Source organism: Gopherus flavomarginatus, chromosome 5, assembly GCF_025201925.1.
Source record: "Gopherus flavomarginatus isolate rGopFla2 chromosome 5, rGopFla2.mat.asm, whole genome shotgun sequence".
NCBI classification, from domain to species: domain Eukaryota; kingdom Metazoa; phylum Chordata; order Testudines; family Testudinidae; genus Gopherus; species Gopherus flavomarginatus.
In genome coordinates this window covers 80,201,266-80,228,181 of record NC_066621.1, presented here as the reverse complement: position 1 = coordinate 80,228,181, position 26,916 = coordinate 80,201,266, and positions in this window count along the sequence as shown.

Genomic DNA, 26,916 nt, shown 5'->3' with positions numbered 1-26,916 from the left:
TATTCCATACATTGTTTTTAATGATGCTGCTTTGTGCTTTTTTAGTCTATATATATATGTACACACACACACACACCTATTTTTGTTATGTTCATTGTTCTGGATTTTAAAATGTATTTTAACAATGCAACACTCTTGTGAGTGCTTGGTGGGAGAAAGAGAGGTATCTTAATGGACATACACAGCTATCTCAAAAATAAATAGTGAATCTCATATTACATTTCATTGGTTATTGTATTATTTAACTATGGGAAGAGTCTGTATAAATGCTCATGTACAAAATAAGGACTCAAAGGAAGTGGATGGGAGGCATACCATTGGTTTCAGTGGGACCAGGACAGGAACTACAAAGTGTCACTTTAATCGCTTTTTAAAATAGGATATGTGGAGAGAGTAGAAAGTGAAAGGTAGTGGTGGTAGTGGGGGGAAACAAGACTATCGTCCTTTTTTTCCTCTTGGAGATTTTTTATTTGTTATTATTTCAAGATCATTTGGAGGGTGCAAATGGAGAATAAGTGGGGTGACAATGGACCAAAGACAAATTATGAGAATAAAAAATAATTGAAAAATGGGCCATTGAAAAAAGAACATTTGCCATAGGCATTCTTAAAAGTAATATGCAGCAAATGACTGATCCAAACCCCATTGAAGTCAATGGAAAGATTCTAGAACATCAACCAAAGATCAGTTAAAGAGGTAGGGCTGTAGTTGCTGATAGTCTTGCATCTTCTGCTCTGTCAGTATCGCTGGAAAACTGTCCAGCAAAGCTAAGTGCTGAATTCGAGATAGTTTGTAAGTTACAATACCTCCCCCGTGTGTTCACTTTCCTTGCTCCACTACTATAAAATCACTTGCCATTGCTGGTATGCTTCATCACTTACCAGCAACTAATGTGTGGAACTTTGTCAACACAGACTCAGCAGCTACATCCAACTTTATGTTCCATATTTGCATCAAATAAATATGAGCTGTGACAGGCTCGCTCTAGCATTGGCAAGTCTACAGCAGGTCATATGCCAGTTTATTTATTTAGATTGGGAAACTGAGAATGGAATCCATTAGAGACATATTCCACAGCATAATTAGGAAACAAGATTTTTTCCTTGCTATCCTCCTATCTTCTCCTTAATTTAAAATCCTTTATTGACTTCAGCCCTCTCTAAATGTGTGATCTTTTTAATCCCTAACAAGGGAGGAGATCCAAATATGATATCAAATGAGATATTTAACTGGATACAATAGCAGCTGATAGATGTGGGGCAGACTGAAGGGGTATCATGGTCAACAAATACCGTCTGCTGCTACTATAACTAAGGGCTGTTGACTGTGGTGTTAGAATATGCATTCAGCTAGGACAGAGCTAAATTCTCAGGCTGCCCTGTCACTCCACTCATTTCTCTTTTCCCTTGTAGCGGTAACTGTACCACCCTCCTCAGCACCAACAGCCAGTTTTCTCACTTGCTCCCTCCCACCCCGTCTCCCCACTGGCTCTGACATCTCATGTAGTTTGTAGCTGCTTTTGGAGCAGCAAGTTCTCTAGCAGCCCATAGGATGGGGGATTTAAGGTGGTTTTAAGCCATTTTTGTGCCTTCCCAGTCATGGACTGTTTTAAAGGTTGCAAAGGTTTCCAGTGTAACTTAAAAATTGTGAGGTCTTGTCATAAACAGATAGCTAAGGGTTAATGTCTCTTACACCTGGAAAGAAGTACCTGAAACACCTGACCAGAGGACCAATCAGGAAACCAGACTTTTTCAGATCTGGGTGGAGGGAAGTTTGTGTGTGAGTCCTTTGTTCTTTGGTCTTCTGCCTGTCTCTCTCTCGGCTATGGGAGGATTTCTGTTTCCTGCTTTCTAATCTTCTGTTTCCAAGTTGTAAGTACAAATATAGTAAGGCAGTAAGGTTTCTATTGTTTTTCTTTTGTATTTACATGGGTATAGTTGCTGGAGTGCTTTGAATTGTATTCTTTTTGAATAAGACTGCTTATTCATATTTCTTTTAAGCAATTGACCCTGTATTTGTCACCTTAATACAGAGAGACCATTTTTTATGTATTTTTCTTTCTTTTTACATAAAGTTTTCTTTTTAAGACCTGTTGGAGTTTTTCTATAGTGGGGAACTCCAGGGAATTGAGTCTGTGCTCACCAGGGAATTGGTGGGAGGAAGAAGTCAGGGGGAAATCTGTGTGTGTTAGATTTACTAGCCTGACTTTGCATTCCCTCTGGGTGAGGGGGGAAGAGAGATTAGCTCTCGGTACTTCTGTTTTCCAAGGCTGGAAACGGGGAGGGTGGAATCCCTCTGTTTAGATTCACGGAGCTTGTTTCTGTGTATCTCTCCAAGAACACCTGGAGGGGGGAAGGGAAAAGGTTTATTTCCCTTTGTTGTGAGACTCAAGGGATTTGGGTCTTGGGGTCCCCAGGGAAGGTTTGGGGGGACCAGAGTGCCCCAAAACACTCTAATTTTTTGGGTGGTGGCAGCTTTACCAGGTCCAAGCTGGTAACTAAGCTTGGAGGTTTTCATGCTAACCCCCATATTTTGGACGCTAAGGTCCAAATCTGGGACTAGGTTATGATATGGTGGCAGCGGTGGGAAAGATAGAATCCAGAAGCCAGTAGGAATATTATATTTTTCTTTTCTCTGCTAGGGGCTTTTAAGCAGAGAGGAACGGTTTGCTTTTAAAAGGAACCAGAGAGAATTTTTTTTCTGCTCTCTCTGGCAGTTTTTGGCTTGCATATTAAGCAAGGAACCATTAAGGGACTATTACGGGTCTTTTGTCACACAATAGCACTCCCATTAGGAGTCAAATACCAGCACTATACACATGCAAATAAAGTGGTTTTTCTGGTTTACTTTACATTGAAAAGATTAGCTAGAGGAAGAAAGGGAAAAAGGTACTGTTGCTAGGCAGACCCCAGGAGCCAACAGAGCCTGCAGTTCAGACAATAAACACCGGAGGGCACCCCAACACAAGAAAACAGGAACCATGCCTAACAAGACAAAAATGGAGGCCGACGGACAAATCAAAGACGCCGAGCACAGGCGAGAGATGAAAAAAAAATACAGTAACTAGAAATAAAACAAAAAGAGATGGAGCTGAAAGAAAGAGAAGAACAGATCAAAAATGCAGCCCACCTCAGAAAACTACAAGAAGAAGAGGTGGCCTACAAAAGAGAACAAGCAGCCAAAGAGGCAGCCTACAAAAGAGAGCAAGAAGCCAAAGATGCAGACCACCAAAAACAGCTGGAAATAAAAGAGAAAGAGTGGGAACTCCAGAGGGAAGCCCACCGACAGGTCATGGAATTAGAAAAGGCTAAGCAAAACACAGCCAACCCTAACAACCCTGCGCCAATGATTGTTCCACAACACAGGAAATTTCCCACCTACAAGGCAGGTGATGACACCGAGGCCTTCTTGGAAAATTTTGAAAGAGCCTGTCTTGGGTACCACATCTCTGAAGACCAGTACATGGTAGAATTGAGGCCACAACTCAGTGGACCTTTAGCAGAGGTGGCAGCTGAAATGCCTAAGGAGAACATGAACTACTATAAACTTTTTCAAACCAAGGCCAGATACAGAATGGGGATAACCCACTCGTCGGCGTTTCAGAACCCAAAAGTGGAAACCAGATGTGTCATTTCCCAAACATGCCTACTACGTTGGGAAAAATTATGAGGCCTGGATATCAGGACACAATGTTAAATCCTTGGAAGAACTGCACCTCCTCATACAAATGGAGCAGTTCTTGGATGGTGTTCCTGAGGACATAACACGGTACATACAAGATGGAAAACCCCAAAATCTTGCTGAGGCGGGGGAGATTGGAGCCAGATGGATGGAAGTGGCAGAAAGCAAGAAAGCTACTGTCAAGGGGAACGAATACCCCAGAGGGCACACCGACCATAAATCCTACAACCGAGGGCAGCCAAAAACCCCACCTACAACCCAAGTAAAGCCACAGACACACCTCACCAGTCTCCAGTAACTCACCTCGACCCAGTGAGCCCATCAGATGGAAGATGCTTTAAGTGTGGAGCAGCAAGTTCTCTAGCAGCCCATAGGAGGGGGGATTTAAGGTGGTTTTAAGTCATTTTTGTGCCTTCCCAGTCATGGACTGTTTTAAAGGTTGCAAAGGTTTCCAGTGTAACTTAAAAATTGTGAGGTCTATTTAAGTTATTGGGGACTTCCTAGCTGTCCTATAGGCCACAACACTTCCCAGAATATCTGCAGAATGATGGACTGCAGTACTCGACCCTATCCCTGTGACTCTCCTTCCTTTCCCAAATGTTCCTGACACCAGGACTCATAAATGGGTTCTCCGAGTATATCTATCTGTCTGCCTTAGTGCCTGTGTTGGGGAATCCTTCCCTGGCCAAACATGTAACTTTTTGGTCCCCTTTACCCCATTCTGGCCCTTTCATGTGGCATAAATGGGTCAAACCAGAGATGAAGATCTCACACTGTGTGTATATGTAACAGGAGAATTTAAGAAAAACTACTAAATATTTAACTGAAAAGAAGTCTGCTGATGGAGATAGTCTGCCTGTGAAGTTGTATTCGTGTAGCTGTGTTGGTCCCAGGATATTAGAGAGACAAGGTGGGTGAGGTAATATATTTTATTAAACCAATTTCTGTTGGTGAGAGAGACAAATTTCAAGCTACACAGCATTCCTGTTTCAGCTTTGAGAAAGGTACTCAGCATGTGACAGCTAAATACAAGCTTGAATCAATTGTTTATCATAAATTGTTCACATATTCTAAGAGACCATTCAAGGTGAACTGGCTCATTAATACCTCTGCAGTCTTAGGACAAAAAAGGGAATCTCATGTTCTTTTTAGTGGTTTTCCTGATGGATAAGTTAAGTTCTTTTTGTATTTGTTGTATGATTTCTGAATAAGACCAACCTGGTTGTGGGAAAAATTTACTCTTTCACAATCTGATTATTACTTTAATTTAATATTTGGGGAGATGTGAGGCTGCACGTTTGTTAAAATGGACATGGTATTTTCCTTTATTACTGAAATATTGTAACCTCTGATGCATTGAATCCTAGTTAGCATGTTAGTCTTTATTTACAACACAGCAGAACTGTGTATAAAAAGTAGAAATTTGGCATACATTTATGAATCTTTATTGTGAGCAGTGGGATTGCAGACAAGAATCCATACAGCCACGAAGGCTTTCATAATTCCCTATCTATCTATCTAGCTACATACCGTAAGTGTGTTGCAGGAGACACGAATGATATATCTAGATCTAGATCTACAACTAGATATAGATATAGATATATCATTCATGTGTCTCCTGCAACACACCTACAGTAACACAATAATGTTGAAATTCATGTATCCAAGTATCTCCTACAAAACCTGTAAATACATAATAATCAACTCTCTCTCTTTGAACATTATGGGATACATTAGAGGGAAATCTGGGAATTTGACCTCAAATCCCTTGATAAGTCTGTGGATCCCCAAATACATAGTTGCTTCTTCACAATACACAGTAACCATTTCTCATAATATTGTACCTATTGTTCACAGCATACAAACAGAAGTTAGAATATTTTATATTTTTATCTTTCTGGAAGTATGCAGTGCATTACTGCTTGACTTATTAAAATCCCAAACTCTGTTAGAAAAAGAACAAAAGCAGATAGAGAAAGTAGCTCTCTAAGGTGGAGATGCACAATTTACTCTTTTGCTTTAGGCTATCTCCTTGCATACTGATTGCTTAATACCCAGATATCCTGCTCTTGAGCCCGTTAGCCTGCAAACATTCTCAGGAAAACCACTCAGATTTTAAAATGATACTTTATAATTTTAACAGTTTTCAATACACAACAGAAATGGTATGAAGGACACTGGGGTGTCTACCCACAGTATGCCACACTTTTGCTGATAGTGCCTGATGGTGTGTGGATGCATCAGCCCAGTGCTGATGCACTCTGTTGAACTATGCTGACGGAACTTTTATTGGTGCAACTGTGTGTAGACCAGCCCTAAATGACAGAGATAGTAAAAACTTAATTAAATTATCAGATGTTAAAAGCTCAGTCCCACTTGATTGATAGATTTCATTATGGTAAGAAGCAGGATTGAAAACACAAGACTGTTATATAATAAAATTGCCAGGAGAATCACATTCCCTAGCAGTTTTATTTAATTTACATTGCAAGAAAGTTTTCAGTAGGGTAGAATGACCCTATCTGTTCTTTCCCCTGAATAGATTGTGCCTTGAGACATTATTTATTAAATGTTTAATCATCTTGAATTGAATAGCAAACCAAATATCTTGCTAACTTGGATTTTCTAAACCCAAAAATATGGTAACTAGTCTTTGTTTTCCAGGAGGTTTCAGGACATAAATCAATAAAGACATAGCTTAGACACATATCTAAGATAGCAGTAGTCTAGAGCACCAAAGATATAGTTATCCAAAGTCTGACATGGTGTCAAGTGGTTAGCAGCAGGTATCTGGTGGCCAGCCTTCCTCCTAGCTGCTGCAGAATGGGATGTCAGCATTCTAGCTTGTTGAAAACCTTTCTGTACTTCTCCAAATTGCATACTCTAGCTAATCTCTTTATAGGTTGCTCAAAACAAAGCACATAACTCATAATAACCCCTATTGGGCTAACAATTTCCTTAGCATCAGCCAAATAACTAATAATTCTACTTATCAGCAAATCAACTCCACCTTCCAAAAAACTCATGATCGTAGACACCCAGGTCCAAGATCAACTATCCACACTCCCTCCCATTCTCATAAAACTGTTACTTTATCTATCCCTATTAGCAACACTGCACCTGTGCAACTGTTTTGTTTGCTCAGGCAAAGGCCAAATTATTCCTGATTACATAGTGTTCTCAATTCCGTTTAATGGTGGTTGAGTACACAAAATGACTGTGGTTATGTCAAGTTCTCTCGCAACAATCTCGTAAATAATGAATGGGAAAAATTGTACATATCCTTCTGATAATATTCATTTGGGCTACTTCACAAAAGATTGTGACTTAATAATAAGATAAAATGAGTAAGGCTTTTTTTTTTATTAACTTTGGGAGAACTATTGCAAAACAGCAGGGAAGTATCAAAGATTAACTCCAGATAAATGATGAAATATGTGCAATGTATTTGATTTAATGAAAAGAAATGAAACATTACAGAAATGGATATTCTAAAGGGAGATTGGAAGATAGTCTAAGCCCCACATTTGGTTTTGTAAAGAAGGATTTAATATTAATATAAATGTTTCAATAAATTATAAATGTGAATGAAATCAGTCTGTACAGATTTAAAGCTTTCTCTGATATGTTCACAACCCAAGCAATATAGCGCTGTGCTAAAACATGGGTTCTCAAACCAGGGGCTTTGAGCAGCTCCATGTGAGTTGCAACCACTTTTCCTTTCTTTATGGCTGGATGTAAAACATTATGGAAAATGGAAACCAGAGTGCAAGGGCATCGCAACCTGAAAACGAAACTAAACAGAAATAAAAGTGAAAATAACTAGTGTAAATTCAGTATCAGGTTGTGTAACCCTTACTCACACTGGCGAGTTCTTACTCAATGGAACTATGAGCGTAAGAGATCATCAACGTGAGTAATGGTTGCACAGTCTAGTGTCAGTGTCCAAGATGAGTCGAGCACAAACAGCAAACAATTAGTCAAATCCTGAGGTCCTTAGTTTTCACATGGCTCTTTCCCAGACAACTATTAACTTCATTTAGAGAGATGATAGCCTAAACTAGAATCTGACAGTTCCACTGTTTTTTAAGCAAAACTCCTGATTGACTTTAAGGAGGAGTTCTGCTTAAAGGCTAGTGGCATGATACGGCTCTGAACAGAAGCTTTGCATAATAGCTCAAGCAATAAAAATGGTGAAAACCAGATTATATGTTTAAATTACTCCTAGTAATACAGGTGGCATTAGTAATTCAGGTTAAAAAAATCTCTCTCTCTCTCTCTCTATATATATATATATATGAGAGAGAGAGAGAGAGAGAAAGAGAGAGAGCAAATTATGGATGTGCCAGAGCAGCACCAAAGGTGTCTGGGGCCATTTGGGGACCAGTTTAGCTTGCAGCACAATTTAGAACAGACTTAGAGCTACTTTCAACTACACTTCACTGCAATAGCCCCCAGAGGCTCTTATGACCGCTGAGAATGTCTGTTGCACTGAAATACTTCAACCACAGCCCACTCCATTAGAAATAAACCTATGCTGGGGACCAGTATAGAGCCATTCTGCCAGTTCCACACTTCCTAGGCAATCCACTTACTTTAGGGGTATTACCTGGCAGCCAAATTAGCACATAAAGGAAACTAACAGACCCATGAATCAAACCCATTAGTTTTACATTGATTTTTTTCTTTAAATTTTATTTTGTTGAATCAAACTGATTCTTATTTGGGCAAAAAGAGATGATTTTTACCATGTGGATGGAGATTATTTTTTGCTGACCTGGGGTAATTGGATCGTGGTGCTGGTGAGGAGACTGTACATCCAGAAACTGAAAGAGTTGAATATGACTTGATTGTCTCTGTATGTGATTTGTTACAATCATAGCAATAATCGGCAGGGAGAAAGATGGAGTGACCTAATAGGTCTTTTCCATCTTTAAGTCCTGTGATTCTCCTATTTCATAATAAAATACATTAAAAAGAGATTTGCATGATAGATTGGAAAAACTCCAAGCAAGCCATTTCAGTCTCTCAGGAACATAATAAATATGTAATTTAAATGTTGCTTACAAACATATTTACTGATCTCTCTGCATTTATTCTTTCATGGGAGATTACAAAATGTATATTTACCAAAGAACTATCCATAAATGAATGTTAAGATCTGATTTTGGCTTACTGAAGACAGAAAGCTCAAAGCTAAGACTGAGACTCTGTCCTTAGAGCAACTTGCTCTTGTCAAGTCAGATCCATTGAGATAACTTTTTGCGAAGTGGCATGTAGAGATTTGGCCTCAGAATTTTGATTAACTTGAATGGGATATCCTATGACTACAGTCCCATGGACTGGTTTAAAATGTACCTTTTATGTGTTTGTATCTTTTACCTATCTAGTCAAGCAAAATTCACCCCCAGTACTACCTAACAAAGCAGGTAGTACTTGGGAATGCTCCTGACTCAGGATGGTTGAATCTCTGCTTTTATCTTAATCTCAGAAAACTCAGGGCCTCTTTTCAGGTAGTCTTGGTTATGTTCATTGAAAAAGTGGCCATCCAACACACATACAAAAAACAAAACAATGGGATAAAAGGACAGTAGAGCTCTACAAAGTCTACCAATAGAAGGACAACAACCTGACATCATGTGCCTGATGAATCTTGAATGATTATTAATTGGTTCACAGTTGGTTTTTGTGTGGTATTCTGATGGGGGTAAAATGTGCACATCTGTGCATTCACTTACCTTTCTTCCATAGCAGGCTGAATGCTCTCTGTCAAAAAATTCAATGGAATATCCTGTGTTTTTTTGTTGAATAATTTATTTGATTAATTATGATAACCTAATCAACCTGCTTAACTCAGGCTATAGTATTTTGTCCAGTAGTTCCTGCAGTGGAGACAATTGCTCTTCCCTTCTTCACATATGAATGCTATCAAGCCCAACAACTTGTGACTGAACTACAGCATATCTTTTAGAAAGGTACCCTGTCTCTTCAAAGACTCCAAGTCAAGATGAATTAATCACTTCCCATGTAACTCTCTATCACATATTGATTACTCTTTACTATTAAAAAGTTGTGCCTTACTTCCAATTTGAATATTCCAAACTTTATCTTCTATTTGTTAGATTTTCTTATGTCTTTATTTCTGGATCAAGGGGCCTCTTGACCAGAACTACTTTCAATCAATTTGTATGAAAGAGAGAGAGAGAAAAAGTCTTAGAATAACAGTAAGCTTAATTAGCTCAATCACTGCTAGTAATATGGGAGTAGAGACAGACAAGGTCAGCTCCCAGACTACTGCACTGGGCAACACAGTATGGGGAGGAGGTGAGCAGCCCTCAGTGGTAAAAGAACAAGATAAGGACTATTTAGAAAAGCTGAACATCACAAGTCCATGGGGCCAGATGCAATGCATCTGAGGGTGCTGAGGGAGTTGGCTGATGTGATTGCAGAGCCATTGGCCATTACCTTTGAAAATTCATGGTGATCGGGGAGGCCCCAGACAACTGGAAAAAAGCAAATATATTGCCCATCTTTTAACAAGGGAAGAAGGGGAATCTGGGGAACTACCAGTCAGCCTCACCTCAATCCCTAGAAAAATCATGAAGCAGGTCCTCAAGGAAACCATTTTGAAGCACTTGGAGGAGAGGAAGGTGATCAGGAACAGTCAACATTTATTCACCAAGGGCAAATCATGCCTGACCAACCTGACTGCTTTCTATGATGCGATAACTGGCTCTGTGAATATGAGAAAAGCCATGGACATGATATATCTTGACTTTAGCAAAGCTTTTGATACAGTCTCCCACAGTATTCTTGCCAGTAATTTCAAAAACATATGAATTGGATGAACGGACTATAAGGTGGATAGAAAGCTGTGATGTGTTATTCAGGTGACCGCTTGTGGAGTCCTGTAATAAATTGCATCTATCTTGTATTCTTTGACCACTCCACCGGGACTCTATCTACTAATCCTTCTCCCTGGAAACAACTTCTAACAATCCAAATATCTGAGCTTCAAAGAGCTGCCATTTTGTTCCCCAAACAGCCTGCCATAATAATATTTCCCATCAAATAATAATTCCTCCCCTATAATTTCATTGACTGGAATTCAGAGAACAGCAATATTTAATCCTGAACCAGTGTCAGGATTTAGATCTCATATGTGATTTGTCAGGAATAAGAAGCTTTATACCATGTCAAAGGAAAGATTCCTAATTTAACAGTGGGATGCACAGTATTGAGCACTGGAATGTTCTAATAACAGTTTTAAAAGCTGAAATATTTGTGACGTGGGCTCAGTTGTTTTTCTATAAAATCTGTGGCAAATATAGGATTAATGAAGGTGTGATGTGATATAAAGCTCTTATTAGCATGCACAACCTCATCACTCTTGAACTGAGCTGGTAAAAAAACAGAATGTGATTTTTTGCAATATTCTTTCATGAAAATGTACTCCTTTATTTTCAGTCAAATTCAAAATTTTGATGAAAAAAATTTAAGCAAAATTTCAAAAAAATGGTGACTGGCTTGAGTAATGTATTAATCTTAAACCTATGCTGGTGAAAGCTTTATACCATACCAAACCCTTATATATTGTCTACCTGTCTGTCTCTCTCTTCAAATATAGACACAGGGAGTCTGTCTACCAGTTAGCACCAAAAGAGAAAAACTCTCAGTAAATCCAATGCTTTTTATTAAAAACACCAATTCTCTGTCTTGGACTTTATGCTATTTAGCAAATATACTGGGTAAGTAAAACAATCTTGGGAATAGTAAAGGAAAAACTACGATGCTCAATTTAACAGCATGAATAAAAAATTACTTTCAACCATTGTTACATTTTCATTTCAAAGATTTTAATGGCAGTGTCTCTTCCTCAGTGTGACCCTTGTTATTGTTGAACAAAGGATGTTTAAAAAAAACAGAAAAAAAAAACAAGTATGAGAGCTTCAGTTAAAGCCATCAAAGAAACAATGTCTTCTCACACAAATTAAAAGTGAAAAGAATTCTTCATACAAACCTGTCTCTGAAGACAAAATCAAGATTTTGAAAGAGCTTACAGGCATAATGTATAACAGGCCTACTTAATTTGGAGACCTGCTGATGCCCAGAAAAACATTCTATTTAGTGAGATTTCTACAGATATATGCCTGTATTTTCTGTATCCCTCCTGTCTTTGTTTATTGAATTTAATATTCTTCATTCTCATTTTTAGAGATATTTTAATAAAAACATTGAGTTTGTTGTAAGATATATATCTTTTGCTATTGCTTATTTCTTATACATTCACACAATTATTTCCAAAGCTACCAATTATGAAGTTACAAATACACCATAAAGTGTAGAATTCTGCCTTTGGATATGCAAGATACTCTTCCATGAATGTAAATGGAGTTATTCATATGTATTCACAGACAGAGCCTACAGTTCCAAAAGACAGAGCAACAGCAAATGGTGAACTCTTAGATAATCTGCACCAGATTCTATTCTTATTTATAGTACTCTACCAAATTCACGGCCAGGAGAAACACACCATGGATCATGAAATCTGGTCTCCCACTGTGAAATCTGGTCTTTTGTGTCCTTTTACCCTATACTATACAGATTTCATGCGGGAGAGCAGTGTTTCTCAAATTGGGAGTCCTGACTTAAAAGGGAGTTGCAGAGGAGGTCACAAGGTTATTTGGGAGGTCACAGTATTGCCCCCCCCTTACATCTGTGCTCACTTTAGAGCTGAGCAGCTGAAGAGCAATGGTTGTTGGCAGGGCACCCAGCTCTGTAGGCAGCGCAGAAGTAAGGGTGACAATAGCATACTATGCCACTTTTACTTCTGCGCTGCTTCCTTCAGAGCTGGGTGGCCGTAGAGTGGCAGCTACTGACTGAGGGCCCAGCTCTGCAGGCAGCAACACAGAAGTAATGGTGGCAATACCATACCATGCCATTCTTACCTCTGCACTGCTGCTGACAGCGGTTCTGCTTTCAGATCTGGAATCCCAGCCAGCAGGTGCCGCTCTCCACCTGCTCAGCTCTGAAGGCAGCCCTGATGCGAGCAGCAGCGCAGAAGTAAGGGTAACAGTACTGCAACCCCCCACCTCCCACATAAACTTGCAACTTTCCAAGAATTCCTTTTTGGGTCAGGACCCCTACAATTACAACACTAAAATTTCAGATTTAAATAGCTGAAAAAATGAAATTAATGATTTTTTAAATCCTATGACCATGAAATGGACCAAAATGTACTGTGAATTTGGTAGGGCCCTACTCATTTACAACAATGTAAAAATGAAGTTACACCACTAAAGTAAATAGTTACTCTGGATTTGCACTGGATGAGAATTGCATCTGACCCTCTCTTTTCATACATATCCCTAGCAAAAAATAATGTGGGAGAAAAATATAAAATATTTGATATATAAGCTGAATTGTTTCCAAGGAGAATGTTCTGCATGAAATGTAAGTGGGTTTTTTACAGGATAGTTTGAGATAGCGAAAGAATGGAGACAGAAGGCTGAGAAGACCTCTGGGCATAGAACGTAATGATGCACAAGGGAGTTCCAGAAGTATGTAAATCTATACTGCTTAAGAGAAATACATTTTTATATTTTATTTGGAGGCTTTTGATGGTCTCATGAAAGGGCGATGCATGCCTGAGACTTGAGGACCAAGTATTGAGTAGCCCTAGGATTCAACTACATAGAGGAAAAGCATTTGGATTTTGTTAGAAAAATCACTGAACAGTCAGAACTGCCAATGGCAGGGCATCTTTGCAGTAAGAAGGATAAATGCCTCTGGTTCTAACCAGGCACTGGCTGCTCCTGAGTATATCCTGTGGCCAAGAAATGATTTCTTTAGCTCACAGAGAGAAAAAAGCATGGGTCTTTCAGAAAATAGTTAATTGTTCTGTCATTCTATGGAATTGTTAGTGGTCCAATCATTATATCAGCTAACATTTCATTTCCATTCCCTGATACTTGAGGATGCTGTCAGTTTTCTCCTGTTTCCTGTGATTTAATTTTCACATTTCATTCTCCTTACCAAATGCAAAATGCCACAGGAATCTACTGTGTAGTCGAGAAAATCTTTGGTTACAAAAGAGTGAGAAAGGGAAAGAGAGAGAGGGTCCCCAGATAGCTCAGGCAATAAAAATATAATGTATCTCTTTAAAGATGGGGTTTCATTCTGGATTCTAATAAAGCCAACAAATTCATCATTTTCTTTTCTTTCTTTTTTAGTTTAATAAAGGGTTACAGCAGTGTGGTTTCAAATAATATCAGAGGATCTAATTATTTTTGTTATGAATCCTGAAATACTGCTAAGCTGTACTTTATTACATTCCATTTCAAATCACATTTAATTATTATCTCCTAAATAAAAGGAAGGAACGAAGAATTATGAAGCCTGTACAGACTGAGTGTATCTATTTGAATTCATTCCCTAAACCTTGAGCTGCTAATTTGATTATGAATTGAAACATTTGTCGAGACTACTAATTCCACTGCAATCTTCATTTCAAATACCCTGACTGATGGCTCTACTTCTCAGATAACCTTTGCAGAGTGCATTAGATTCCTGTGGGATTTTTTGTTTCTTTTCTTTTAACGAAAGAAAAAAAGTACTTTCTGTCCTCAGGTCTGCAGTTAACAGGACAGTAGATGAGAATGCTGAAATCACAACCATGACTCTGTTTTTTCTGATAGAGTTTCTGGAACCTTTTTGTTGAATGTAGGGGCTGGGCAACACTATTACGTGCAGAAAGGGAACAAAATTATTAGCTGGATCATTTGTACATGCTTCTGAGTACCTGACCTTAAAATTAATTATTATGCTTGTCTCCCTGTAGGGATTTTCCAGTTTGACTAGACAACTGTGAATTTGAAGGAATGATTCTCCACCATGCCCCCATCTCTTTCTGCCCCCCCCATTTTTTCTCTGTCATGGTTGATCAATATTCTATTCCCCACCTGTAGAGGATTTTTTGTGGGGTTTTGTTTTGTTTTATTTTTTCCTTTAAACTGACTGCCAAGTGGAGAAAAAAAATGATGGGCTGGAAATACTCAAATGTTATACGCTGAGCTATAATATGCACTTGTCCTGGTTACACAAAACTTAGGGTATACTTGCAAAGTTTGGGTTAATAACAAGCAGTATAAATGTTGGAAGGTACTGATAATAAAAAGATTAGAGGCCCATTCTCAAATGCAGGAGCCTTACTGGTAGATTATGTAGATACTCAAATTAGCATACATATATCCTCAAACATGGCGGAACATACTCGCTGTGGGATCTGGACAGACTGTTAGGTACCTACAAAGGTGCTTTGACAAAGGACAGACAAATTGGCAACTGTTGCCCATTCAATGATGCTAGACTTCAGGGCAATTAAAGACATTTACAGGCAAATTCTGGACTCTGCCTGTTGTGGAACTGGTACATTTCAGATGTGTAGTTGATTGTTCTATAATTTTACAGTGCTTAGAATCAATTAAGTGGGTGCTGTGCCCCAAAGCCTGGTTTACTAGGGAATCTTTCAGTAGGAATGCAAGATGAGGAATTGGGAGATATTGCTGGATTAATTGTGAGGCAGGTTAATAGATCCTTACTTATGCACAGAGTCATATTTCATATAAAAACAATACTATAATACTGTATAGTATTATAATAATGACCCAAAAGACTGCATTAACACAAGGGCAAACTATAGGGCCAATTATTGAGTTTCTTACTTAGCTTTTACATGTCTGTTAATCGGAATTTGTCTGTGTAAGAACCTCATGAGTTGATCTGTAGTATTTGAGTCCATTAGTATGGAATACTGTAGTACTGTATTTTAAAGAAAAACATAAAGGGGGGGATAGTGTTTTGGTTAAGGTTTTGGATTTTGTCTCTGGGACTGGGACACTGGAGTTTGATTCTTTGTTTTAAAACAGGCTTCTTATGTCAGGAACATTGAATAAATCATTTAGGGCTTGATTTTTAAAGAAGTGCTCAATAGTAGGGCAGGGCAGGCAACAGTTTTCCAACCATACAAAAAATTGAGCTATCAAAAAAATTTGTACCCTAAATCAAGATGAAAAGTCAAAATCTCAAAAAATATTTTAAAACCAAAAATCCAAAATATAAACATAAAAGAATTATTTTGGGTCAAATAAAACATTTTTATTGATAATTTCAAAATGATTCCTTTTGATTTTGATTTTTCTTTTTTAACATTTTTAGTCTAATTTACTAAAACTTCAAAATGAAAACTCATTTTATGACAGTAAATGAAACTTTCTGCCTTAAAAATGTATAAATGGGGTGCTTTGACAACTTTGGAACTTTTTTTTTAACTGAGTTAGATTTGTGGAAACTAACTTCATAAATATATAGATAGAGAGAGATACCTATATCATAGAACTGGAAGGGACCCTGAAAGGTCATTGAGTCCAACCAAGTACTGATTTTTGCCTCAGATCCCTGGGTGGCCCTTCCAAGGATTGAACTTACAACCCTAGGTTTAGCAGGCCAATGCTCAAACCACTGAGCTCTCCCTTACTTTCTTTCATAAATAGTTTTGGGCTTCACTAATCAGCATTTTTTTGGCAAAAAACCAGTTCATTTAAAAATTCTGAATGAGTTCTACTCAGCACCCCAAGTTGGAATCAGATTTTCAAAAGCACAGCTTCCACTCCAACAGACTAAGCTTTTTAGAAAATCTAGCAACTTTATTTGGTACCTAAATAGGATAGTAGTGAAGCAGAGTGGCCTCCCTCTGAGCCAGAGGAGGAGGGACCATGCTCCACCCCATGGGGAGTGGAGCCAAGTTGGGCCCACCCTTCTTGCCAGAAGTACAATGGAACAGGAAGTGTAAGAGGTGGGGCCTCAAGCTCAGTCCAGAGCTAGGGAAGGAGTTGAAGGTGTCTGCCTTGCTGGTAGACCAAGCTGTGCCAGCCCTGGAGGAGGACTCCAAGGAGCTGTCAGAACTCCATCTTACAATTAACCCAAAGAGCTGCTGGGACTGCCAGCTGCAGAGTACCCTGAGGAGATAGAGGACCCTTGGACTGTGGAGCCCTGTCCCTAGACTGTGGTAGGAAGTAGCCCAGGGAAATTAGACTTTAGTCCAATTTTGCTTCCGGAGCATAAGTCAGCATGTTTCAGTGGGTTTTCTGCTGACTCAGTTGTGGACCCATCTGCCACTGTTGGGACCATGGCCTGGGACCTGATGGAGGAGGATGAGCCTAGGTTGTCATAAACAGATAGCTAAGGGTTAATGTCTCTTTCACCTGAAGCACCTGACCAGAGGACCAATCAGGAAACCGGATTTTTTCAACTTTGGGTGGAGGGATTTGAGTGTCTAAGGTCTTTGTCTGCCTGCCTGCTTTCTCTGAGCTTTGGAGAAGTAGCTCTACTTTCTAGTCTTCTGTTTCTAAGTGTAAGGACAAAGAGATCAGATAGTAAGTTCTATGGTTTCTTTTCTTTGGTATTTGCATGAATATAAGTGCTGGAGTGCTTTGATTTGTATTCTTTTTGAATAAGGCTGTTTATTCAACATTCTTTTAAGCAATTGACCCTGTGTTGTATCATCTAAATACAGAGAGAACATTTGTACTTATTTTTCTTTTTATATAAAGCTTTCTTTTAAGACCTGTTGGAGTTTTTCTTTACTTCAGGGAAATTGAGTCTGTACTCACCAGGGAATTGGTGGGAGGAAGAAATCAGGGGAGATCTGTGTGTTGGATTGCTAGCCTGATGTTGCATTCCCTCTGGGGGAATAGGAAAGTACTTTTTGTTTCCAGGATTGGGAACAGAGAGGGAGGTTCACTCTGTGTAGTTTCACAGAGCTTGTGTCTGTGTATCTCTCCAGGAGCACCTGGAGGGGGGAAGGGAAAAAGGATTATTTCCCTTGGTTGTGAGACTCAAGGGATTTGGGTCTTGGGGTCCCCAGGGAAGGTTTTTCAGAGGGACCAGAGTGCCCCAAAACACTCTAATTTTTTGGGTGGTGGCAGCAGGTACCAGGTCCAAGCTGGTAACTAAGCTTGGAGGTTTTCATGCTAACCCCCATATTTTGGACGCTAAGGTCCAAATCTGGGACTAAGGTTTTTACATGGTGGCAGCGGTGGGACTAGAATCCAGAAGCCAGTAGAAATATTATATTTTTCTTTTCTCTGCTAAGGGCTTTTTAGCAGAGAGAAGCAGTTGGTTTTTTAAGGGAACCAGAGAGAATTTTTTTTTCTGCTCTCTCTGGCAGTTTGTGGCTTGCATGTTAAGAGTCTTTTGTCATGCAATAGCCCTCCCATTAGGAGTCAAGTACCAGCACTTTTAGGCATGCAAATAAAGTGTTTTTTCTGGTTTCCCTTCATTGAACATTAGCTAGAGAGAGAAAAGGAAAATTAGCTAAAGGCACTGTTGCTAGGCAGACTTCAGGAGGCAACAGAGAACCTGCAGTGCAGAAGATAAACACCGGAGGGCACCCCAACACAAGAAAACAGGAATCATGACTTCTAAGGCAAAAATTGAGGCCCAAGAGCAAGTCAGAGAAGCTGAACACAGGCGACAACTGGAAATAAAACAAACAGAGATGGAAATAAGAGAAAGAGAAAGAGAGGCGGCCCACCGCCGAGAAATGGAAAAGCACCAAAAAGAAATGGAAAAACAACAAAAAGAGAATGAAGAGAAGGAAAAACAGAGAAAACATGAACTGGAGTTGGCAAAAGCTGGGCTGCATGTGCCAGCCAACCCTAACAACCCGGCGCCAAATATTGCTCCACAGCACAGAAAATTTCCCACCTACAAGGCAGGTGATGACACCGAGGCCTTCTTGGAAAATTTTGAAAGAGCCTGTCTTGGGTACAGCATTCCCGAAGACCAGTACATGGTAGAATTGAGGTCACAGCTCAGTGGACCTTTAGCAGAGGTGGCAGCTGAAATGCCTAAGCACCAAATGAATGACTATAAACTTTTTCTAACCAAGGCCAGATACAGGATGGGGATCACCCCAGATCATGCCCGTCGGCGTTTCAGAAACCAAAAGTGGAAACCAGAGGAGTCATTTCCCAAACACGCCTACTACATTGCAAAAAACTATGAGGCCTGGCTAACAGGAAACAACATTCAAACCTTGGAAGAACTGAACCTCCTCATACAAATGGAGCAGTTCTTGGATGGTGTTCCTGAAGACATCACACGGTACATACAAGATGGACACCCCAAGAATATCGCTGAGGCGGGGGAGATTGGAGCCAAATGGATGGAACTGGCAGAAAGCAAAAAAGCTACTGTCAAGGGGAACGATTACCCCAGGGGGCACACAGACCATAAACCCTACCACCGAGGACAGCCAAAGACCCCACATACCACCCAAGTAAAGCCACAGATACCCTACCCTTCAACCTCACCAGTCTCCAGTAACTCACCTCGGCCCAGTGACCCATCAGATGGAAGATGCTTTAAGTGTAATGAACTGGGACATATCAAGGCCAAGTGTCCCAAGAACACCATGCGAGTGCAATTCATTACACCACCATCACACCAAAGATCCCCAGGCCCGGATGCCTCTCAAATACCCTTGGAGCGAAGGGAAAATTTGAGAGTGGGCGGAAAGAAGGTTACTGCGTGGAGAGACACGGGGGCACAAGTGTCAGCTATCCACCAATCCTTCGTTGACCCCAAATTCATCAACCCAAAGGCCAAAGTTACAATTTACCCCTTCATGTCACAAGCTGTAGACTTGCCTACAGCTCAACTGCCTGTCCAGTACAAAGGCTGGTCAGGAATGTGGACTTTTGCAGTCTATGACAATTATCCTATCCCCATGCTACTGGGGGAAGACTTGGCCAACCAGGTGAGGCGGGCCAAAAGAGTGGGAATGGTTACACGTAGCCAAACCAGGCAAGCTTCCAGACCCATTCCTGTTCCTGAACCGTCCACGGAGGCCCCGTCTGTGTTACCAGAGACCCAGACAGAGGTAGTGGACCCGGATTCCATGCCTACCACTGAAACAGCCACAGCATCTCCAGTCCCAGGCCCGGAACTGGAACAGCAACCAGCACCAGCAAGTGCAACCCCATCTTCAAACTCAACGCCAGAGGGCGCCAGCGAGCCAGAACTGGCAGAAGCACAAGACAGCCATACCCAAAAGGCTCAGCCAGAGCCTGAAATACCCTCAGGTGCACCAGCGGAGAGCGGTACACCAGCAACGGAAACAACCCCATCACCTACATCGCTTCCACAGGGACCAAGCCCAAGTCCACAATCTGAGGAAGAACTGGTGACCCCAGCCTCAAGGGAACAGTTCCAGACTGAGCAGGAAGCAGATGACAGCCTTCAGAAAGCTTGGGCGGCGGCACGGAGCACCCCACCGCCTCTCAGCTCTTCTAATCGATCCCGGTTTGTTATAGACCAAGGACTTTTATACAAGGAAATTCTTTCTGGTGGACACCGGGAAGAATGGCAGCCGCAAAAACAGTTGGTGGTTCCAACTAAGTACCGGGGGAAGCTCTTAAGCTTAGCCCATGATCATCCCAGTGGCCATGCTGGGGTGAACAGAACCAAGGACCGGTTGGGGAAGTCCTTCCACTGGGAGGGGATGGGCAAGGACGTTGCCAAGTATGTCCGGTCTTGTGAGGTATGCCAAAGAGTGGGAAAGCCTCAAGACCAGGTCAAGGCCCCTCTCCAGCCACTCCCCATAATTGAGGTCCCATTTCAGCGAGTAGCTGTGGATATTCTGGGCCCTTTCCCAAAAAAGACGCCCAGAGGAAAGCAGTACGTACTGACTTTAGTGGACTTTGCTACCCGATGGCCAGAAGCAGTCGCTCTAGGCAACACCAGGGCTAACACTGTGTGCCTGGCCCTAACAGACATCTTTGCCAGGGTAGGTTGGCCCTCCGACATCCTTACAGATTCAGGGTCTAATTTCCTGGCAGGGACCATGGAAAAACTGTGGGAAACTCATGGGGTGAATCACTTGGTTGCCACCCCGTACCACCATCAAACCAATGGCCTGGTGGAAAGGTTCAATGGAACTTTGGGGGCCATGATACGAAAATTCATCAACGAATTCTCCAATAATTGGGACCTAGTGTTGCAGCAGTTGCTGTTTGCCTACAGGGCTGTACCACATCCCAGTTTAGGGTTTTCACCATTTGAACTTGTGTATGGTCACGAGGTTAAGGGGCCATTACAGTTGGTGAAGCAGCAATGGGAGGGGTTTACGCCTTCTCCAGGAACTAACATTCTGGACTTTGTAAGCAACCTACAAAGCACCCTCCGACACTCTTTAGCCCTTGCTAGAGAGAACCTAAAGGATGCTCAAGAAGCGCAAAAGGCCTGGTATGACAGACATGCCAGAGATCGGTCCTTCAAGGTAGGAGACCAGGTTATGGTCTTGAAGGCGCAACAGGCCCATAAGATGGAAGCATCATGGGAAGGGCCATTCACGGTCCAAGAGCGCCTGGGAGCTGTAAACTACCTCATAGCATTTCCCAATTCCTCACTAAAGCCTAAAGTGTACCATGTTAATTCTCTCAAGCCTTTCTATTCCAGAGACTTACAGGTTTGTCAGTTTACAGTCCAGGGAGAGGATGCTGAGTGGCCTGACGGTGTCTACTACGACGGGAAAAAAGACGGTGGCGTGGAAGAGGTGAACCTCTCAACCACCCTGGAACGTCTGCAGCGGCAACAAATCAAGGAGCTGTGCACTAGCTTCGCCCCATTGTTCTCAGCCACCCCAGGACGGACTGAACGGGCATACCACTCCATTGATACAGGTAATGCTCACCCAATCAGAACCCCACCCTACCGGGTGTCTCCTCATGCCCAAGCTGCTATAAAACGGAAGATCCAGAACATGCTACAAATGGGTATAATCCGCCCATCTACCAGTGCATGGGCATCTCCAGTGGTTCTGGTACCCAAACCAGATGGGGAAATACGCTTTTGCGTGGATTACCGTAAGCTAAATGCTGTAACTCGTCCGGACAACTATCCAATGCCACGTACCGATGAGCTATTGGAAAAGTTGGGACGTGCCCAGTTCATCTCTACAATAGACTTAACCAAGGGGTACTGGCAAGTACCACTAAATGAACCTGCCAAGGAGAGGTCAGCATTTGTCACCCATGCGGGGGTGTATGAATTCAATGTCCTTCCTTTCGGCCTTCGAAATGCACCCGCCACCTTCCAGAGGCTGGTAGATGGTCTACTAGCGGGACTGGGAGAATTTGCAGTTGCCTACCTCGATGATGTGGCCATTTTTTCAGACTCCTGGCCCGAACACCTACTACACCTGGAAAAGGTCTTTGAGCGCATCAGGCAGGCCGGACTAACTGTTAAGGCCAAAAAGTGTCAAATAGGCCAAAACAGAGTAACTTACCTGGGGCACCAGGTGGGTCGAGGAACCATAAACCCCCTACAGGCCAAGGTGGATGCTATCCAAAAGTGGCCTGTCCCAAAGTCAAAGAAGCAGGTCCAATCCTTCTTAGGCTTGGCCGGATACTACAGGCAATTTGTACCCCACTACAGCCAAATCGCTGCCCCACTGACCGACCTGACCAAGAAGACCCAGCCAAATGCAGTTAAGTGGACTGATAAGTGTCAAAAGGCCTTTACCCAACTTAAGGCAACGCTCATGTCTGACCCTGTGCTCAGGGCCCCGGATTTTGACAAGCCATTCCTAGTAACCACAGATGCATCTGAGCGTGGTATAGGAGCAGTGCTCATGCAGGAAGCAACAGATCACAACTTCCATCCTGTCGTGTTTCTCAGCAAGAAACTGTCTAAGAGGGAAAGTCACTGGTCAGTCAGTGAAAAGGAATGCTATGCCATTGTGTACGCCCTGGAAAAGCTACGCCCATATGTTTGGGGACGGCGGTTCCAACTACAAACTGACCATGCTGCACTAAAGTGGCTTCATACTGCCAAGGGGAACAACAAGAAACTTCTTCGTTGGAGTTTAGCTCTCCAAGATTTTGATTTTGAAATTCAACACATCACAGGAGCTTCTAACAAAGTAGCTGATGCACTCTCCCGTGAGAGTTTCCCAGAATTCAGTAGTTAAAAAGTGTTCTTAAAATGTACAAGTCTGTTAGTTATATACTTAGGAGTATATGTAAAGGTGTATGTGTTGTATTAATCTGTTTATTTTCAAGTTCTAGAAGGAAATCGCCGCCAGTGAGCTTCCCCACTGTCTGCAATTTGGGGGGCGTGTCATAAACAGATAGCTAAGGGTTAATGTCTCTTTCACCTGAAGCACCTGACCAGAGGACCAATCAGGAAACCGGATTTTTTCAACTTTGGGTGGAGGGATTTGAGTGTCTAAGGTCTTTGTCTGCCTGCCTGCTTTCTCTGAGCTTTGGAGAAGTAGCTCTACTTTCTAGTCTTCTGTTTCTAAGTGTAAGGACAAAGAGATCAGATAGTAAGTTCTATGGTTTCTTTTCTTTGGTATTTGCATGAATATAAGTGCTGGAGTGCTTTGATTTGTATTCTTTTTGAATAAGGCTGTTTATTCAACATTCTTTTAAGCAATTGACCCTGTGTTGTATCATCTAAATACAGAGAGAACATTTGTACTTATTTTTCTTTTTATATAAAGCTTTCTTTTAAGACCTGTTGGAGTTTTTCTTTACTTCAGGGAAATTGAGTCTGTACTCACCAGGGAATTGGTGGGAGGAAGAAATCAGGGGAGATCTGTGTGTTGGATTGCTAGCCTGATGTTGCATTCCCTCTGGGGGAATAGGAAAGTACTTTTTGTTTCCAGGATTGGGAACAGAGAGGGAGGTTCACTCTGTGTAGTTTCACAGAGCTTGTGTCTGTGTATCTCTCCAGGAGCACCTGGAGGGGGGAAGGGAAAAAGGATTATTTCCCTTGGTTGTGAGACTCAAGGGATTTGGGTCTTGGGGTCCCCAGGGAAGGTTTTTCAGAGGGACCAGAGTGCCCCAAAACACTCTAATTTTTTGGGTGGTGGCAGCAGGTACCAGGTCCAAGCTGGTAACTAAGCTTGGAGGTTTTCATGCTAACCCCCATATTTTGGACGCTAAGGTCCAAATCTGGGACTAAGGTTATTACATAGGTCCCCCTATCTCTTGCTGCCACTGCCATCCCTGGGTTGTGGTCTACCCACCCTAAGCTGAATAGCCTGTGTTTGTCTGCTATTTGCCCAGGTAGGGAGCTAAGCTAAAGATGGCCTATTACTTTGCCCTGCCCATATCACCAGACTGTATTTGCTGTCAGCTGTAGCCAGCTGGCTCTGAGCTAAAGACTGCTCCTTGCTTTGCCCCTTTGAGGGAGTCAGAGCACCTGACTGTATGTCTAGTCAGTTCTAGCCAAGAGGCTGGGTTAAAGATAGATTGTTGCTAGGCCCCACCTAAAGGGCTAGTGCTGTAGACTGGTGATTTGCTAATTCCTCTACTAATTGACTTTTGACTGCTGTGCCATAGTGAGGTAGCGTTACCCCCTTCCAAGCCCAAGAGGGAGGGATGATAGCCAACTGACTACAAGAAATTTAGCTTTTCTGAAAATCTGTATTTGTGCTCAGTTTCTCAATCTGTAAAATGGAGATATTCAGAGTGTGCAATAGTGATGTGAGGATAAAATCATTAATGTATGTGAATGCAGAGGTACTAAGGTGAAGGGAACCATAGAAATAGAAATAAGGTGCCTTACAGTTTGAGCATCCCAGTGTGGAATTTTAACATGCTGTTGGGTGTCTTGAGCAAATAGTTATGACCAAACCATTTATAGATTGATATTGCATCTTCTCTATGAAGCAGGCTCATAGATCATATTATAGTATATCTGAAGTCACAAAAATGTACTCTGATCCTTGTGTGTCTGCAGGTCACATCTGCTTGCTTTTCTTACCACAGAAAAGTTTTCACTTCTGTTTACACTGCAGAGCCAAGGGTCTGAGTGAGCTGGACTCAGTCAACAGTTCAGTTTCATTTGCAAAATCTTTCTTTGAGGCAGAAAGAAAAAAAGCCAGCTGAATTTTCAAGTCCCTGGATGAGCTACAAAGACTGAATGTTGAGGGGGAAAGGTGATCTTTTACCTTATAAGCTGAGTATATTTGGTACTGGGTCCTATTGCTGCTCCCATTGGAATCAATGACAAAACTTGCTTTCACTTTCATAGCAGAAATATCAGGCCCATGCAAATCAGAAAGAGAAATTAAATATGGAACTATGCAATGGCATTTACAGGTTTTTTGTTTGTTTTGTTTGTTGTGGTCAAAAGCCAGGCATAGTAATATTCAATTCTTAAAGTGGTCCAAGCTGGAAATGTATCCATAAATGGAGTTTCCCAAATCCAAAACAAATTTCAGAGTGCAACGTTAAGAGCAAAGTTCTTGTCTTGCCTATGAAACTCCCTTGTTGAAAAAGAAAATGCAGAAAGGAAACTGATTTAGACCTTGTCTGACTATGAGAGCGGATGCCCTCCTAATATTTGCCAAATTTGCAGTATAGGGAAGCTTCCAGGCATTATATGCACCTTACAGTGGTCATTCATCAGAACAGTCAAGTCAGTGTTGTGTCAATGAAATGCACTTAAAAAGAGCTAAAAAATCATAATTACCTTTTAATTCAGTTTCTCCTAACCTTCAAAGATGCTTGTTTCTTCAGTAACCATCCAAGTCTTTATTTTGGACTCTCTTACCAACCTTAGTATCATGACTCACAGGTCTGAAACTTGGGTCTGCAGCATTTACAAGAGCAGCCCCACTCCAACCCTCTATCTGACAGCTTACTAGCCAACACTTGCTCACCTGAAACCCATGAAGTCCAGCCCCAGTTTGAGGCTCCATTCCTGCAGTCCTGTTGGCAGGGTACCAGAGCAGCTGACTGATCCACTGACCATACTTAAGCCAGCAGCAGGAACAGTAAGTTGTCTGAACAACTGGACTCTACCCTTTTCAAAACAGTGTTGCTTGTGCTGCCTGCTCCTGTCATCTGATTTGTGGTTCTGATCTCCTTACTCTGTCCCTGTGGTATCCTGACCCGGCCCGACTTGTGACCTCCTGGTATCCTGACTCAACTGACTCCTGTCTTGTGACTGGGTTCTAGCTTTGAGTACTAGGTCTGGCTGCCCATGACCTGGCCATGACACTCAGCTTCAGGCATAGCTTTATATCAAACATTGTTTCTCTCTTCTGAAACTCTTTAATTGAATTTCTCTTACAGAACAAAACTTGACAATGAGTGGATCAGACTGTTCTTCCTAAAAATACATGAATTCTCTTCAGTCTGTTCAGTTTGGTGGATCTACAGACCATTTTCAGTTCTTCATAAACAGAATTCTTAGTGTTCTCCCTCACAAACATATACACACAGAGACCAATGTGCTTCCATTCTATTGTTTTTCTTGTTCATTGGCTCTCTGTACTCCAGCAAGGTTGGGTAGTCTTCCTCAGAGAAAGAAGCAAGTACCCTTTAATAATAAGGCATGCTGGGAACCTTCTCTCTGGTGTAAAGGCCATCTCTTGTGGATGCCTACTCTTCTATAGGCTGTGGTAGAGGGATGGATTTTGGGAAATGGCTGTCAGGGTAGGTTATTAGACTATGCTTTTGATCTTGGTTTTGTGTTTTAGTTTTGTTTCCATTTTTTTATTAATACATGCAAATTGTTTTTAAATTGCACAACATGGTACTGTGTTTTTCAGGTTGGAGATCAAGGGATACATGTCATACCTCCTCTTAGAAACAGTCAAAAAATGTTTTCTGTTGATTAATAAACTAGTGGCACAATCTAGTGGCCATGTGTTATCTAACTTCCTGGGTCACAGTCAGTCCTTACTTACAGTGGTGCAATTGGTGCAACATATGGCTCCATGAAATTTATAAAAGGTATCAAATTAAAATACTTTACCTCATGAAACACATACACAAGATTAAGTGATGCTAAAATATTCACACCTTAAGTATGTTTTCCTTACATCTTGCACTATATGAAAAGCCCTTTTTGAGATTTTCTATATATTGTCTCTCTTCCTAGTATTCATTTTGTTTTCACCTTGTTTGGTATTCTGAGCAATGGAAAATATTGGTTTTGTTTACTTACTGTTGGTGCTGATCACAATGGCAAATTTGTTTTGCATGAGTTTAATATGCATGAAGAAGAAAACTAGATGTTCTGCCATTTCCTCTTGCATTAACTGATTTGATATCTGCCTGTTTTTTTTTAACAAAACCTGAATTTATTTTTGGATAGAAAATTATTCTGTAGAGACTAGCCAATCAGTAATTCTATGTTTGAATAATAGATGCT